This window comes from Vulpes vulpes, chromosome 16, assembly GCF_048418805.1.
Source record: "Vulpes vulpes isolate BD-2025 chromosome 16, VulVul3, whole genome shotgun sequence".
Lineage (NCBI taxonomy): Eukaryota > Metazoa > Chordata > Mammalia > Carnivora > Canidae > Vulpes > Vulpes vulpes.
The window spans coordinates 18,291,093-18,309,743 of NC_132795.1; the positions used below are offsets into that span (position 1 = coordinate 18,291,093).

The following is an 18,651-nucleotide window of genomic DNA, read 5'->3' on the forward strand; positions in this document are numbered from 1 at the left end:
CTAGGGGACTCAGAAAAGAGCAGATATGTCTAATTAGAAATATTATCAGTTAGGGATGCCCAGGTGGCTCAGTCAGTTGAGCTCTGGCTCCTGGTTTTGGGTGTGGTCATGAACTCAGGGTCATGAGTTGGAGCCTCACACTGGGCTCTAAGCTCAGCAGGGAGTCCGCTTGAGATTCTCTCTCTCCCTCTACCTGCCCCCCCATTCTTGCTCTCTCAAATAAATTAATTAAAGAAAAAGAAAAATATCAGTTAAATGCAGGTTCAGTTAATCCTAATACAATCTGTGCTTACCCAAAACTGAACCAGGAACTATAATTAGCCTTTCCCTTTAAAAGCCCTAATAATAGTGTATACAAATTTAACTTCCTGAAGTTTCTTTGAATGTTCTGAGTGGATCGGGGTGGGTATCTCTTTATATGTCCATGTGTCAGCTTACATGTGTGAGTGAGTATGTGCCTGGGAGAATATGTCTGCATCTATGTTCTGAAAATAGTCTGTTCAAGATCTCCACCAGGAAAAACAAGAGCTGACCATTACATGGAAATCTGTTTAAAAACAGAGAAAGTGGAACATTCAGGACAGAAAACACTTCCCATCTGGGAAGAAATGGTATATTCAGAGTTTGTATTTGGCAGATCATTGCCAGTACTTCAGTTTGGCAGTGTAGACCTACCTCCCACATCTGAGACAAACGAAGAGGCTGAGAAGAGGTGGTGTTTGCAGACCCAGTTGGCTGCCCACACAACCAACATCCATTTCTCTCTTCCTATAACAGGACTCAATTTTGTTCAGATATCCAACTTCCCTTTCATGTAATTCAGAGGACAACTGACCCTATTCTCAGCTCTAGAGGTAGATCCTGATTCATCTAAGCTAGGGGTTCACAAACTTTCACTTTAAAGGGCCAGATAGTAAATATTTTATGGTTTTCAGCTATATATGTTCCTATTGCATATTCTTCTTTGTTTTTGTAACCCTTCTAAAATGTACAAAACCTTTTTTAGATCATGGGCCATATAAAAATAGGCCACAGCCTGGATATAACCCACAAGCTATAGTTCGCCAACCCCCTATCTAGCCTATCATAACAACTTCATTCCCCTTGTCAGTAGCTGCTTTGGAAGAGAGCACGGCCAAACCTAGCCAATGAGATACAGGGGAAAATCTGTTGAGGGCTCTTGCGAGAAGTTTCCTCATCTCTACTGCCCTCAAATAACTACTGTAGCCATCTTGTCATATAAGTCAACACAGAGAAGGGAGAACCAGGAGGCCACAGGGAAGTGAAACCAGATCCTTAACTGCACTGGGTCTGGAGCCCATCCTGCCTCTGATCTTTCTGCTATGTAGGATAATAATAAATTTCGTCACTGTTTAAGCCAATCTGTTACAGCATTTCCAGTTACCTATACTCAAAGCCCAAATTCCAACTGATCCAGATGGTGATGAGTTCAGAGTAGATGAAAGGAGCAATAAAGAGAATACTTGAAGAAATAAGATGGCAGATGTTTCTCCAGATCCCTAGATACCCTGTCCTTCTCTTTATCCTCTTCAACCCCCTCTCACATTTTAAGTTATAAAGATGATTTGAATGAGTATTAATTACTTTAGTTTTGAAAACCATAGGATTCTAGAGGTGAAAGAGACAGTAAGGATAATATGGTATAATTTCTTCATACAATGGATGAGAAAATGGAACCCAGAGAGAAGTAACTTGTCCCTAATCTCACAACTACTTGATGACAGAGATGAGATTAGAAGCAGGTCTTGAATCCAAGTCTATATGCACATGATTCAAGGTCTATATACTAGAAAACAAAGTCTCTAACAATACTTACATGAAAACCTAGAAATCAAGATTTTCCTTTGAATATCAAGAGATTTTATTATACCCAGGCATAAAATCACTACATCTGTGTATTGGTCTGTGTTCTGCAAGGAAATATAACCAATAGGATAAGAGATAAATGGGGGGAGGGAGATTGAGAGAGGAAGAGATTGAGAAAGAGAGAGAGAGATTATAAAGAATTGGTTTACTCCATTATGGATACCGACAAGTAGTCAGGTAACTGGAGACCCAGAATAGTCAATGCAAAGTTCCAGTCTGAATACTGGCAGGCTTGAAACAAAAGAAGATCCAGTGTTACATTTCAAATGCAGGCAAGAAAAAATCAATGTTCCAGTTTGAAGGCAATCAGGAAAGAAAAGTTCCTTCTTACCGGTAGAAGGATCAACTTTTTGTTTTATTCAGGTCTTTAACTGATTGAAGAGGTCTCACATTAGGGAGGCCAATCTTTTCTTAGTTTACCAATTTAAATGTTAGTCTCATCTAGAAACAACCTCACAGACATACCTGAATAATATTTGACCAAATATGTGAGATTTCTGGGTCTGGGTGAAAGGGAGGCAGAGGTACCCATGTGGACCCCAACATATCCACATTTGACAACTGCCTCTGGCCTAGAAGCTATGGAGGACTGTGGTACCAGGGAAAGAAAATGTATGAAGACCTCCTTCCTGACCCTATTCTTTTGGAGTTGGATAAGAAGGTGGATAAACTAGAGCTAAAATAATAATCTCATTTACAGTAGAATTTGAAATGTAAATCCTGACATTTAAGGATGAAATGGGAAAAAGAAGAAAAAGGTAAGCTATGGCTTAGAGAAATTTACTCTTAAATCATAACGAGGATTCTGGGAAGGCAGAGAGTCTTATGAGAATAACACCAAGTTTTCTGGTCTTTCTTGAAAATGAGAGCCCCCAAGTTTTGGTGAAAAGGAGCCATTTTTCATTTCCCCAAAGTCTTGTGCTCCCAAATGTAGTAGAGCAAAAAGGGGGGAAAAACCCCATAATAGCAAATAGAGTGGAAGAGGAGCTCTTACTTACTGATTGGAATTTTGGCAAACCACAGAGCTCTCTGTTCATGGCTGTAAAGATCTTGGAGCCCCACTATGAAAAGACTAAAGGCCTATAGTTGGGGTTAATTGGTGTTGACACCTAACACCTTGTAAATGTTCAAAAATCAAAATAACAGGAAGAAAAAATAAGGAGCTCTACAGAAGTCGCATAGAGTAGTAAGTCTGCAAAAGGTTAGAAGTAATGTCAGCACTTTCTAATGGGAAGTGAAAGACTGATGAGGAACTGACTATTTAAAGAAATCAAGAGAGGCCTCATGAAAATGAAGGTTCTATGCATGGCCTTAAATACAATTTCCTCTGAAACTTGTTGTGTGATGAACAACGATTATTTTTAGGAAAAGTACATTTTGGAACGCATTGCCTGGACTGCATCTTTAGTGAGTTTTTAGGCCATCAAATGGCTTATGTAGCCTACAGTCCAACGAGAGACAGGAAGGAGGCTTGGCCATTATTTCTATGGCTTGTGCCAGTACCGATGTTAAGAACACCCAGTAAGACCACAAATGTAACACACCTGAGCAACATATCCTGTTTTTAAAAAATTAAAGAGAGGTTGGTTAATTACCACACTTTGGAGATCAAATCTGGTTACACCCTTCTAGGCTGACAACCTTCTTCCTACCAAATAATGTACCTGGAAACCTCCCCAAAGGGTGCATGTGACCACCTCCACCTACCTAAGAATTCATCTCTCTACCTTCTGACAAATAAAAAAAAAAAAAAGAGGGAGAGAGAGAGAGAGAGAGAGAGAGAGAGAGGGCATTTGATTCTCGAGGCCCCAGAAATGGCGTCTTGTTGCCTGACCTCCTTCAGAATTGTGGCAAGGAGTGAAAGACTGGAAGCAGCTATTTGGAACTGGGCTATAAGTTCAATGAAAGAGACAGAGGTAGAAATGCCCAATATCTGTTTACTGTCTAGGCTATTGTCCAGGAACTGAATTAGTCTCAGCTTAGTAGAGTTGGCCTCTCTGGATGCACCTCTCCAGAGCAGTCTCACTACCACAGTAACTGGCACACAGCTTCGGAGACCAGCAGGAGCAATCTGCAGACCCTACGCCATGGGAAGACAATAGTAAAGGAAGTAAGCATGGAGTCAGGAATCTTGGCTAATGGTCTTCCAGGCAATATTATTACATTAAAATAGGTATATTACATATTTTAATCTCGGGGAATAAAGGTTTGTGGGGTTTTAAAATAATAATTAAATGCTCTGGTATTTGGAGACATGATTGCATAAATTATAAATAAGGGGGAAAAATCACTTTGTTGTGATTGCTTAAACACAAATTACTACTGACAAGGCCAAAGACATTACTACCTTGAAAACTTGCAATAACATTGGGTTGTAGGTACAATTATCTTCTCTTTTAAATAAGACCAGAAAGTGGGACTCAGAATTAAGTCAAAGTGTCATTAATTTATAAGCCTGGCTGCAAAGTAAGGCTGTTCTTCTGACTTTAGATGGTTTGTCCTTTCTGGTTACCATCATACATTTCTTCAAAATTGAGAAAGGGGAAAGGACAAGAAGAAAAAATAGAGGAAACTTAAAAAGACATTTGTCTCATTTTTTTCTCTACACTTTTTAAATCTAGTTACTAAGAAAGTGCCAGACATTAGTAAAGTATCAAAAATATTAACAGGTAATATGCAATCTAGTACTTAATGATATTTTACTTTTTAAAACAACCCTCAAGATAGATGCTTATCTATCAATTTTTTTCTTTTTTTCTAGGTAAATGGTACAGAAAAAATTAAACTATACCTCTTTTTTTGCTTTATTAATAAATGTGCTCCATTGAAGATGACTTTAAATGAAATGTTTCTCTCAATTCTTGTTGGTTTTCATACAATAGCCAGTGGCAGATACTCCCATAAGAAAAGATCTGTGGGAGAGGCTGAATTAATAACCCTTAGCAGGAAAGGATGTATTGCTACTTCTGCTTTGCGTGGTCTAAGACTAGTGTTTTTGGTGCCATGAGCCAGCACCAGTTGTGAAAGGGGAAAGATGAAGTATCTGATTCTTGACCAGCATGGTTCAGATGTTGGGTGAAGCGATGAGGTCCTCTGCAAGAAAGACAAGTTAATGCTAATTGACGAAGGATGACCAAGTAGATCTTGGACTCATTGGGTATTTGGAGGGATAGGCAAAGACTGGGGAAAAGGAAACTGAAGTAAATATGTTTGTGTACACGTAAGACAAGGAATGATGCTTCACATAGCCAATGTCACTATGTCTCATGCTAAAGAAGACAGAGTCTTAGGTGATAGAGACCATCCAACCATTATACTGTGGTTTCTCCTCTTGGAGTACCACTTCCATGTTAAGGAACTGGCTTATACTAAAAAGATGGAGGCTTTCTGACCACATTCCTTGGGAATGGTGTGAAAAAGGCCAATCACATCCTCAGCTAAGCTAAAACTCTAGTCAGAAAAGGTCCCTAGGGTGAAAAAAATAAGAACTCTGTAAAACAGTCTATGTCCTCGGTGACCCAGAGCAGAGACACAAGGCCTCAGAAGGTTTACTTGGCTCCAAAGTAACTTACTGTGCCATTCCAAATAATGCTGGGTAATCTTTAAGTGAGTCCTCTTTCCTGGCTCATATTCCTCAGTCCTTTCCTAACCAGATTTTCCTTTTTCCTGGGCTTCCTCTGGTCCAGATGCCCATTCCTTAGTTCTCAGCATCCCTCTGTTGACTGGTCTCATTGATAAGAGCCTAGTAAACCAGAACTGTGATGCCCCACCTGGGCCATATCACATGATAGCAGACAACCCAAACAACGTCTTACGTTCAGAGTTGCTGGTGCTGTAAAATGAGGTCGTTGGCTTCTTTCTCAGTTGTCCAAGTTCACATTTTAAAATGAATTCCTGTAAGAGGGATTCTGAAGACATGAGGAAGAAATACAGAACTATTTCCCTGTCCTAGTTTTATTCCACAGTTGGCCATGACAAGAATGTTCAATTGCACAGAGCAACTTGTTCTAATGAGCACTTCATCTGTGGTTCTGAACTCTGACTACACATTAGAATCACCTGGACAACTTTTAAAATATAATGCCTGCGTCCCAGCCATGGTGGTTCTGATTCAATTAGTCTGAGTTGGAACCCAAGCAACAATAGTTTTTAAAAGATCCCCCAGGTGGTTATAATGAACAGCTTGAGCCCAAGAACCACTGCTAACTTCATAAACAGTACCTTAACTATATCCATTTTTATGAGTCAGAATTCTATTTCATCTGAGGAACATGGTTCAGAGGGTATGTTTCCTTGATTCACGGGCTGCTCTTGCTGGTCATGTATGTTTTCGTCATAATTGACTTAAACGTGCTATGACTCATTTCAAAAGTCAAAAAAGCCCAAATTCCATTTTAGGTATATCTGAACAAGTATAACAATTTTCATCCTTTTGTGTGTGAAAAGTGCATTCTACTCTACAGATCATTTTCTTGGTGCGTTATCTAATTTCATCTTTATCATAATCCTCGGGTAAACAAGTCAGATGTTATTCTTCCATTTTATAGAAGAGGAAATCAATGCCTAAGGAAAGGGAATGATTTCTCCAGGATCACACTGAGGGAAAGTGGCAGAACTGGGTCTAGAACCAGGTCCCCTCTCTCAATCTGGTTTTCCTTGCATCCCTCAATGGATGAGCCAAGTTTGCTACCCACAGCCAAGTTTGCTACCCAATCCTATTGACCCAGTACTACAACCTGACTTAATTTGCCTCCAAAGCTTCTCAATCCTAAGGTGCACGTAAATCACCAGGGGATCTTGTTGAAAATGCAGAATCAGCATCACTGGGTTTGCAGTTGGGTTGGAGCAAATCATTCTGCATTTCTAACACTAAGTGACACCAATGCTGCTGGACCATGAACCATACTTTGAATAACAAAGTCAACAAAAATCACTAAATGCATCCCTTTGAATAATACTGAAGAAAGAATTCAACTGAGCTTCACTTGTCTTCTGGATGCTTGTGACACAACACATTTATTGAAGCAAATCATCAGATCCTTGGCAGTTCTCTTTCTGGCCAGAATATGTGTTATTCTTTTGGCAGCCAGATCATCATTGTGTTCATATCTGGAATCATATCAACAGCTGGAGCTGCAGCAGCCACTGGCTATAATTTCTCTCTCTCTCTCTCCCTCTCCCTCTCCCTCTCAGTTCTGCTTCTAGTTCTCAGGCCAACAGGATAGGCCCACTGGGACCAGTGAGCCATCTGGCCATGCAGCTGGCCTGGACTTCTGAGCCTGAGAACATAATGGTGATTCACTGTGTGCAATCCAAGTCCTTAGATGACATCTTCAGTTCCTGGAAATAAACTGCCAGGAACAGTTAGTTATATTGGCAAAGAGTTTTGTCTTGAAACCCACAAAAATAGTGTTGTATTGGCATTGATGAAGATGTGCTTTTTCAGTTTGTTCTTCTCCTTAGAATAAACTAATTTTTGTGATATATAAGAATATTCTGGAGAACACAAAAAACAAGGACCCCAAAGGCTTGGGTTTAGTTCCATTCTTGTCATAGAACTAAATGTAGATTAGACAATTTGGGGAAAATGTTATAAACGTTCCATCCTTTAGAAAATTGAATGATAAAACTGTATGATCTCCAACCATCTTTCTTAGAACAACTGACTCAGAGTATCAGTGCTATCTTCACTAAGTAGGAGGAGAAATGACTTTAGAAAAATGTTATCTCTCTTCTTTCTAACTGTATCCATTCCCCCCCAAAAGGTATCCTACTTTTCCAGTTATCCCACAGGCGATTTGATTATTGCCCACTATTTTTTTGGAACCATCCAATCCTAAACAATTGGAATGTGTCAGAGAAAAAGGCAGAACTACTCCCATTAGTCTTTCTGCCTTTTTCTAACAAAAGACCTCAGGGGAAAAGAGGCTTAAAAAAGAGCCTGAACAGAGGGTTTCCCCCAACCCTAAGAGACTCCCCCAGGGGTCAGGGGGAGAAAGAGGTAGGTGGGGGGGGGGGGGTAGTGGGTACCTAATACTTCACTCCCTGATGCCACCACCTGGAAAGCAGCAAGACAGCAGAGAAGAAAGGGAATGTCCACAATAGCCAAACTGTGGAAGGAGCCTTGGGGTCCATCAAAAGATGAATGGATAAAGAAGCTGTGGTCTATGTATACAATGGAATATTCCTCAGCCATTAGAAATGACAAATACCCACCATTTGCTTCCACGTGGATGGAACTGGAGGGTATGATGCTGAGTGAAATAAGTCAATTGGAGAAGGACAGACAAACATTATATGGTCTCATTCATTTGGGGAATATAAAAAATAGTGAAAGGGAATAAAGAGGAAAAAAGAAAAAATGAGTGGGAAATATCAGAAAGGGAGACAGAACATGAAAGACTCCTAACTCTGGGAAACGAACTATGGGTGGTGGAAGGGGAGGAGGGCGGGGGGTGGGGGTGACTGAGTGATGGGCACTGAGGTGGGCACTTGACGGGATGAGCCCTGGGTGTTATTCTATATGTTGGCAAATTGAACACCAATAAAAAATAAATTTATAGAAATAAAAAAAAGAAAGGGAATGACTATAGAGTACACACAGGCCAAAGGGACCAGGGACAGCCTTACCCAAGATACCCCTACCCCAGGCTGCGCACAGGATGGCTGGGAGCCACTCTTCCTAAAGGGTGAAGAAGACAGAAGCAATGGAATTGGACAGGTGTGGGAGAACCTGATGACAGCTTACCCCAGTGTCTTAACATTACAAGATCCAAAAGTGTGACACAATCCTGGGGAGAGATGGGGAAACCCCAGGAAGGACTGAGGTTAATATTTCTTTCCACTAGCCTAGCAGAATGAAGCTTGTAGTCATAAATCAAAATCTGAAATTGAGTTACTAAAATGAAGAAAATGAACTGAAATATACATTATCCCTCCCTAAGATTCATAGCTGCTCTACATCCATAGGGTGTTGTGTTGGATTGCCATGTACAAGCATCTCCGGTAGGAATTTACCAAAATACTGGGGAGTTCAATGATTATTCATGAAGTATTTCTTGTGAATTAGGCATCCTTGAAGGACCTAGAGTGATGCATGGCATACAGGAGCTTCTATGAATATTTCTTGCTAGCTAGCTAGTTGTCTAAATGACCAGCATACTTAATGAAGCACTGACACAACTCCCTTCTTTTATCTTATTGTGCTAATTTGAATACAGAAAAAAAGAAAAACATTCAAATCAGTAAAATGTGATCTAAGAGTAGGCCATTAATAATACTTTTTCCAGATTCATTTCCTCAGATTATCCCAAAGATCTAGCCTGCAAGAATTCAATCATTTTCACCAGAGAGCTGACCTGGAAGGCAGACAGTTGATATATGTGGTTTTACAGGAACTAAAAGCATTAACAGTTTTGACACTTTAGGACCACTGTGAAATCTGGGATGCTGTGTTTTGAAATGAGAAGTTCACCCTTGGTAGCTGTGTTATAACAAGGCATGCCCAGGTGTTAACCGAATTTGAAAATTGCTTTTCAAGAGTACTAGGTCTTCATTATTTTTTGCATTATAGTTCATAGTGCTAAAAGTACTCCTGAGTGTCTCCTCTTTTATACAATTATTGTTGTATTTTAAACAATAGCTGAATAATAACCACCTCCCTACTGGAAGTTCAGGATAAACCCTAGGAAAGGCATCAGACACCTTCTGAATGGCAGCCGTTTGGATTGTCTGTTGCTGCAGAGGGTTCTCTTCTCCTGGCTAAGACACACTTTCAAACGACAGCTTCTACATCTCTTCTTATCTGAAAGTGACATGATTTCACATTTCAAATATTTAACAGTCACTGCCTCAAAGAACCAACTCACTACTCACAAATTCTGTTTTGTTGCTTTCTTTATTTTAGAATACATGGTTTTAATGGGGCTTGGAACATGAAGTATAAAGAAAGAAAAGAGGAAAGAGACATGATTTTAATACTCCATCACAAATGGCAGGGTTGTGATGCTAGGTCTTAGTTCAGTATCAATCCTAATGAGGTTGTCTTTCTTACTGAAGTTTTAAGTCCTAGCTGTATTTAGCTCCCTGCACAGATGATTTTACTGGTTTCTGTGTACATTAAACCCAAAGCAAAAAGAATGAAGCAGTTTTGACTATCCACTCCACTCCTAGAAGAATGCAAAGAAAAAGCTGTGCAGAAGCTAAATGACCAACAAGAACCTCCTGCCTCTAAATTTCAAAGACAGCAACAAGAAAAGAAGTCACGGATCCAAGTTTATCTAACAAATCAGAAATAGGTTCTGACTTTGGGACAAGGATAGGAATGCCCTCAGACTACCTAGTGTAGATTCTCTTCCACAAGCTTAGTTAGGTCATTTGAAATTAGTTGCCCCTGTCTCTGAAATAGTCCCTTTTCCCTTAATGCCCACGCAATCACACAGATCTTAGGTGTCTCTGTGATGCCACTGCTCCAATTCTGATCTTACAAGTGAAGGTAATAATAGTTCCTACCTCATCATATGAAAATTAAATAATTCAATGTTAAGTATTTAAAACCATTTTGGTTCATAGCTAGTACTAAATATTTGTAAATCTTTATCCCTGAAGACTCTCATGGGTTTTTCTTAAACACACACAAATACAAAAATATCACTCGCCAATATTACAGAAATGCCATTTTCCTTTTTTTTTTTTTAAGATTTTCTTTATTTATTCATGAGAGAAACAGAGAGAGAGAGAGGCAGAGACACAGGCAGAGGGAGAAGCAGGCTCCGTGCAGGAAGCCCGATGTGGGACTCGATCCCTGGTCTCCAGGATCATGCCCTGGGCTGAAGGCGGCGCTAAACTGCTGAGCCACCTGGGCTGCCCAGAAATGCCATTTTCAATGGATATAATCATGATTGCTCTAGAACCTGTAGGTTAATTACATGTTCTTTGTCAGTCTTCTCTTAGTGTTATGAGTTCACCATCATTTTCCCTGAAGTTTCTTGGACAGAGCAGCCTTTATGATCACCATTTCACTTACTGTTTCTTTATCAGTCAACAGGAAACTCATAGGTATAACAATGAATGTAAGCTTACCCCCATTGACCCAGAAGTCATCCCCCCATTCTCAGTCTGAGAAAGTCCTATCTGCCAACCTGCCAGCAACAGGAGAAAATGCTGACTCTGCAGCTGGACAGAGACCATTTGAGGTTCTTCGACTAGATGCATAATCAATGAGAAGGTGGCTGAAGACTTTTCAAGTGTAGCTTTGCTGGTAGAAGCTGTTCCAGGAAATCTCAATGCATGGCTAAATCTCAATAAAACTAACCAGTGCTCATCTCTTCCCTTCTCTCTCTATCTTCTTCTCTTATACTGAGACTTGAAGCTAAACAGACTACCAGGGGTTATGATAGCAGTAGATTTTTATGGCAAGGAGGCTATAATTCCCAGTTAGAAATTGTTGTTAGGACCAACAGACTCCCACCCCACTATGTCGTAAGAAAATGACTAGTAAATTCTATGTGTGGTTAATAATATTATGGATAATATAGTGATAATAAGTGGTACCAAACAAATTCCTCATTTTCCCAACCCTAGCCTAGCAAAAGCATGAAGTATCTCCAATTATACATGGATCTTTGAATGAGAAAAGCCATCAAACCATACGATGGATCATCAAATGCATGTGCACACACAAATGAATCCATGACTTTTCTCTGAATCCTGAATCTGAAATCCTTTTGCTAATTCTTGACAAATGGGCCAAGTTCAAGCTATGCATCCCTTTAAAAAAAAAAAAAAAAAAAAAAAAACCTCACATCTGTTTCTTGTAATTCATTAAGTGGCAAAATGCCACTCTATTGGTTCTATGCACCTATTGTTTAACTTGGCTCTGTTTTCAGCAGTCTGAATGGTGTTTTCTTAGATGGACAATGTGTTTATTCATGTAGCTGTAGCTGTTCTGTTATTAGAAGTGTGTCTTTGAAACAGACTTTTAATGTCTGGAAGGAAGGAAAACACCCAGACAACCAAAAAATTAAGCATATAACATTTTTTCTTAATATTCTTTGCCCTCTACACAACTATTAAATACATTTTATTCCTCAGAACATCTTTATGAAAGATGTAGTTACCAAAAGAGAAAAAGACTACCCCAAAACTGAGTCTAAGTGGATGAGCTCCTATTCTTTATTACTGAAACATTGATAGACCTTTGCATAATGCCTTACCTTTATGGAATACAGAATAATGCTTCTGTTCATCTCCAAACGCTAAAAATGACAAGACTAATCTTCCTGCTCAAAGGAAATTAGTATCTTTGTTATCATAGTTTTTAGTATAACATCTTCTCATTGAAGTCATCATTTTGTAGTGTAGGGAGCCTAAGATTATGAATAGCACTAAGTGAACTTCCTGATGGATTATTTCAACAGAAATGAAGAGGATGGTTGGGTTCACCTGATAAAGGTTCAACATAGGAAAACAGAATGAGAGAAGGGACTTTAGCTGAATGACTTCAGGCCCTAGTGTTGAATGATTCCATAATAGTAATGTGACTGTGTTTTTAAAAAGTATTGTGGTGACCAGATTTGCTAAGGAGATAACATTAAGGAAAATCTAAGTAATGAGTAAAGCTGCCTGTCAATCATAAAGGAATTCATTAGGGTGAAACAGAAAGAGGTCTCTTGAGAAATGGTTGGCCACAGGGTGCAACACCTCATCAAATTTCTTGCTGGTGAAACCCTCTTGCTTTGCTGAGAAGAGCTCATTTGCTGAGCTTTCACAGATGTAGAAATATGGACTCAGCAGGTTGCAAAGCCAATTGGCAGTTTCAATCGTGTCACTTACAAGAAGAATTCGATAACCAATTCAGAAATGAATTGTGCTCCTTTCCTCTCTTGATGAGCACACCTCACCAAACCCATTCTTACTGTTCCAAGTGTGCGGTCTAATTTGTTAAGAGCCTAATGTGTTGTGGAGCTTATGTATTGAGTTCTTTCCAGAAAGCACAGCTCTGAGGTTTAGAGGTGGGGGAAAAGGGGGGAAAGAAGAGCATTACTTTAAAAATCACATGACTTTCCTTTCATTCAATAATAAAAATTAACATTCTAGCAAGAAGATACTGTGATTATAACCTGTGTTTACAAAAAAAATAATAATAACCTGTGTTTACTACATTTTACTTGTTTTAAACCTTACCAGACAACATATTAACATTTACATTCTTTTGCAAATATATCACAGGAATAGTACCACCATAAAATAAAGCTGAAAACAGATTGAACAACAAAAACATTCCAGAAGAAGGTCTAGGCCTAATATGGCTCTGTTGCTAAACTAAGTTAATTAACATCCCTAAACCTTGACCTTCCTGTCTAAATAAGTCATGACCAGTCTGACACTACCTACTTCTTAGAGCAGTTATGATGGTCAAAGGAACTACCATTTCCTTCACTACTACATTTCAGCAATGTATATAAAAATGTTTTCAGAACAGATGTATTCCTCAAATAGGCAATATTGAGAAAATTCACACCTGGAGAAGTTAAATGAGTTGTATGAAACTGGCAGCTAATTAGTGCTGGGGTTCTGGGACTCAGAGCTAGTTGTCTTTGTTACTTAGCAGTATTTCCTCCCTAGATGCTGTTACCTTTGCAATCTCACCTTTTGAACCAATCATGAAACCAAGATAGCAATTTAAAAGACATGCTTTAGGAATAAGCACTATATTCAGGCCTTTACCACCCAAAAGGACTGAAAGAGTTTAACATCAAAATGTAAAGCAAATCTATTCAAGGGGTCCTCTAAAATAGCTGAATATTTTCCTTTGAAACCAGCATTTGGGAAACACCTAGACATTGCCCTAGGTTGTCCCTCTGTGAGTGACATACTCCTCCCCAAGTCATCCACCAAGGAGGCATATAGGTTTCTGCCCACGCCCAGCTCTACATAACCCCTCCTCTGGCATGTGCCATAAGACACGTCTGCTTGCAGACACTTGAGGAATCTGTTAGTGTAATTTTGTGCTTGAGGCTTGTTCTTTAAAAATGCAGAATTCCAGAATACAACTTATTCTTATATCATTTTCTGGGTAGAAGGTTCCAGGTTGGGACGCCTGGGTGGCTCAGAGGTTGAGCATCTGCCTTTGGCTCAGGGCAGGATCCCAGTTTGAGGATCGAGTCCCATGTCGGGCTCCCTGCATAGAGCCTGCTTCTCCCTCTGCCTATGTTTCTGCCTCTCTCTCTGTGTCTCTCATGAATAAAAAAATAAAATCTTAAAAAAAAAGAAGGTTGCAGGTTCTTACCTCCAATTCTCTCCAAATGTTTGAGGGTTTCTCTTAGGTTCATTCAATGGCTTAACTCCTTTTTCGTATTCAGTCAGGTACTCATTCCACTAGAGATATTCATTGAAAACCTTCTCTTTGCCTGTCACTGTTCAGTGTCCAGTCTGTTACAGTTGAAAAAAATTGGCAGTGTGAAAAAATGTTTCAAGATCCTACCATCACCACTGACAAACCCATTAATGACACTCAAATCCCTGACCATTGCAATCTATGTCTAAGGTTATACTCATAAATTAGCCAAGCTGCAACTTGTTCAACATAGTTCATATCCAGGGCACAGGGACTTGAGATGTTCCTTCATATGAATGAGGACTGCACCTTAATTCTTTACCTACAGGCTTTTAACAAAGGGAGGAAAGAAGAAAAAAGAAATTAACCTTTGTATAAGCCATTTTCCATCTCCAATCTGCCTTTGAGTCTCTATTCTCTTAAGTTTCTCTTTTAAGTTACTGAGCCAAATCAAATCACAGCACCCAGGTCTGATTTGTACAGTGACAAGGTACTCTGGGGGATTGCCTTGCACTTCCTACAAATCATGCACTGTGTATATCCCCCAGATTTACTCAATTTGAGCAACATCATGTACTGCTTACTCATCCCTGAGTCTTTTTGCTGATGTACTCACACACAGCCAGGCATTTATCACCTGACATTTCAATCATTTATTTTTCCTCCCAAATGTGCTTCTCTACACTTGTTCTTAATTTAAATTCATCTTGTTTGTATCTGAAAGCCTCTGCAGTTTATCAAGGTTACTCTGAATTCTAATGCTAGTTCTATAAGCTCTCCAAAGGGACCTTGGAGATAGTCTGATCAACTCCCATGGAGATCTACAAGGACATTTCCAAGGATATATGATGTATCAGTTAAGATCTTAGCACTAAAGAAAATTCACTTCTGATGGTTCAGCTAAGGAAACTAGAATAAAGGGAGTACTTACAGAGTTGCGGACAGAGTTAAGGGAAAACAGCGGATATCCCCAGCAACCAGCAACAGTAAAAATTCTTTACTTTCCCTAGAGCTTACAGAAAAAAGGAAAAAAATAGTGACCAGAGTTCAGTGAGAGCAAGAAACAAAGAGGAACCACCCAACCAGAGCTGTAGTCCAGGAAGGACACAACTCTATCCTAGATGCTGTGTCAAAGCAGGGATGACTGGAAGAAATACCCCAGTCACCCCCATCACCTTCTGATGCCTTCCACTAGCTAAAAGCCAGAGAGCAAGGAAGGCAGGTGATGTGATCCATTCATGTCAGCTTCTCCCCACATAGCAAAGCAGGGAGCATAGAGGATAGATCGGAGAAGAACTAACTAATGGATATAGTTAATACAATCACCCAACATTGCCATTAAAATGAGCATCTCCATTTAAACCAGTATATATCTTATTTGCCTAACAAATATTTGCTGAAGGGAAAGGAAGGAAAGGTAAAAGAAAACAAACAGGAAAACTACAGAACTGTCCCGTACCAGGCACTGCACCAAATATTTTGAAGGTCATAAAGAGATAATAAAAGCACGCTGTAGCAACATACGTACTAGGTATATCACTACATAATATAGTGTTTAGCCTATGCCAGGACTATTCTAAGCACTTTATATATACCAGCTCATTGAATGTGCAACCTTGTTCTTTAAGTGAGGAAACAGGGACATTCAGTATTGAGTAGGATTGGCCCAGTTGCCTGGCAGCAGAGCGTGTACTTTCACCACTGCTCCACACTGCCTCTATGCAGTAAAAGAAATCCCTGAGAGAATTCATTATATATTTGGGGAGATAGGAATATTAATGTACGAAAACTTTATTACATGAGCTAACCAACAATTACATCATAAATTACATCAGTACAAAACAGCACAAGAATGAGTTCTAGGGATAGGGGTTCAGCTGGGGCTGGAGCATCCTGGTGACTATTAAACAGCACCGAACCCTGAAATGGCTTCCAGCGACTGTAAACCTGCTGGGGCAGAGCCAAGAGCAGAACCTGGGCCTCCCAGCTCCCCTTGCCCTTGACAATTTGCCTTTCGGGCCTCCATAAACATTTCTTTGGGAACAGGACTCCAAAGTACAGATGTGGTTCTTCACTCCACATGACCCCAGGAGGTCACCCTTAGCCAGCTTCTCATTTCCAGACCACAATAAGTTGATATGCTCTTTTCTTGAATGAAGCAATTTTTCTGCACTCATCTTCATGATTCTGTGGAAGAACCAGTGACTGTTATTTTTAAGGGACTAAACACAGACTTGTAAATCTATGCACAGAACAACATTCAAACAACAGAATATAAGCAAAGTTAGGCTAATCTTGTACATTACACATTTGTCTCTATCATCATTTTTGCATATAAGTTAGACTTACAGTGGATGATTATGTTTACTTTCTTAGAAACATGCAGTACTTAATACAAATATTAACAGAGAGGTCTTTTTGTTCAAGGACAAAGCAAAGGATTTTCTTTTCATTGCACGTGCATTTTGACCTTGAAGAGACGTCACATTTGGTCTTATGATATTGCTGTGTGGTTTTCAATTAGGTTTCTGTTGTGTTCTGCAAACAGAAAAACCAGCATTTATCTAATTTAATACTATAAATCTCCACATATGGCCGCAGACTACTGTAGAGTTCCGTGGATAAAAATTTTGCCACATGTTTTCCAATTCATGAATTTAAATTGTGTTTCTACCACGTTCTTTTTTATTAAACATTTCCATTGAATTTTTTTCCAGAGAGTGTGATTATAAAATAATTCTTCAGTTTCACTAGACATAAACACAACTGATTTGCAAAAATTTGAAGGCTAGGCAGCCAATTAGAGATAGTTCAGCTGTGACTGAATAAAGGTGTTAGGATGATTATAAGAAGTCAAATTCATCCAAACTTCTTTGATCCCAGTGTATATAATACACCAACAGAGATGTATTTCTGAGGGTGGAGCTGGGAACTCCACTTCTAGAGCAGCCATGACATTGATCATAGGTCTGTCTAGGCTCACAAAGGCAGCTTTGTTCTCCTCCTAAGCCAGTGCCAGGGTGCAGAAAGGAACACCTTGAACTGACTTGAACTCAAATCCATCTCCACCACTTGTTGTGATGAAATACTGGGCAAGTTATTTGGAAAAAGTGGAAATCATATAAAGTTGAGGTAGACAGATGTAAGAAGGACTCTCTCCCACTGCTCCCTCTGAGCTCAATCTGGAGAAGACACAAGTGTTGATACTGAAGAGAGGTGAGAGCTAATGGGGAAGGACTAGTATGGTGATGGTGAAGCCAGGGTTTAGGAAGGCTTTACAGAGGAAGGAACATTGGAGCTGGGTCTTAGAAAAGGGAGAGGAGGCTACAAACCTTGGGATTATCATTGACGTTTTGAGCGCCATCCGTCATGACTGTGATTGCCGTGGGGAACTGTGCTGAAAAGCATTCAGCAGTGTAGGGTTAATCCCAGACCTAGTCTATGGCCATTCTTCTAGGCAGAATATTCCACAAGAATGTGGTCTTCCTTGACTTATGAAGTTCAACTGCACTCTGGCCCCAGTTTGCCTGCCCAGCATGCCAGTTCTCCCTGATACCCTTCCTAGCCCTCTACCCCTAGCCTTGGGATCTTGATCTCTCTGCTCCAAATGGCTGTAGGAATCTTACTGTGAACCAACTGACCCTCCAGAACAGCAATGACCATCTGGCTTTGGATATTTCCTACCATATCACATTGTGCTATGGCACTCACCTGCCAAGTTAGCTTCCATGGGGAGTGACACCTGCCTGAATGAAGCCTGCACCCATCACAAGTCTCAGATGCAGTCCATAGGAGAGTTGTCTGCTCAGCCAGGAGATAGTTCCTCGATCAGGTCTATTTCCCCAACCCCCTGCCCCACCCAATGCCCTGATCCTTTCCCTTCCCCTCCAGCCAATGTTGATGAGGATGCAGCGGCCCTGCCTTGAGCTAATGAGCAATAAGATCCAATAAAATGTCCTCTGCCTGGCTCTGAACCCAAGTCTACATATAGGAAGAAAAATCATGCTAATCTCCCTTTCTATCATTATGCCCTTGTGGAACACTAGCATTGAATGCTCTGGAAGCCCATACAGCAAATCTAATTCCTCTTTCATATAATAGCCCTTCACATCTTGAACACATGTCTCATGCCCTCCTTGAACCTTCTCTTCAAGCACAAATTACAAACACTATAAACACTCAAATTGGCACAAGTACAGTCATGATACTTAGCTTTGTATAGGCTTAAAGCACTTAGCAGTTCCTTTGTGATACTCTCCAACACTGCTCTCCATAACAAGCTTTCACCTCTGTGCAGTGCCTACTCCCACACCACACACACCTGCCTCCATCACCATCCATCCAGAGTGGAACCATTGCCCTTAATATCACTCCTGGCAAGAAAAGTCTTTTTCTGTTTCAGGGCTCAGGCTTTCGCACACACTGAC

General features: G+C 40.0%; 1 protein-coding gene across 1 annotated transcript in view; it reads right to left on the bottom strand.

Moving 5' to 3' along the window:
* Positions 1 to 18,651, bottom strand: part of ICOS (inducible T cell costimulator) — a 78,213-nt gene that overhangs the window by 56,570 nt on the left and 2,992 nt on the right. Inside the window, exons 2-3 of the mRNA XM_072741265.1 lie at positions 15,156 to 16,411; positions 14,177 to 14,553 (exon numbers count right to left, since the gene is read on the bottom strand). The gene's annotated coding sequence lies outside the window, so the exon portion shown is untranslated. The remainder of the gene's footprint in view (positions 1 to 14,176; positions 14,554 to 15,155; positions 16,412 to 18,651) is intronic.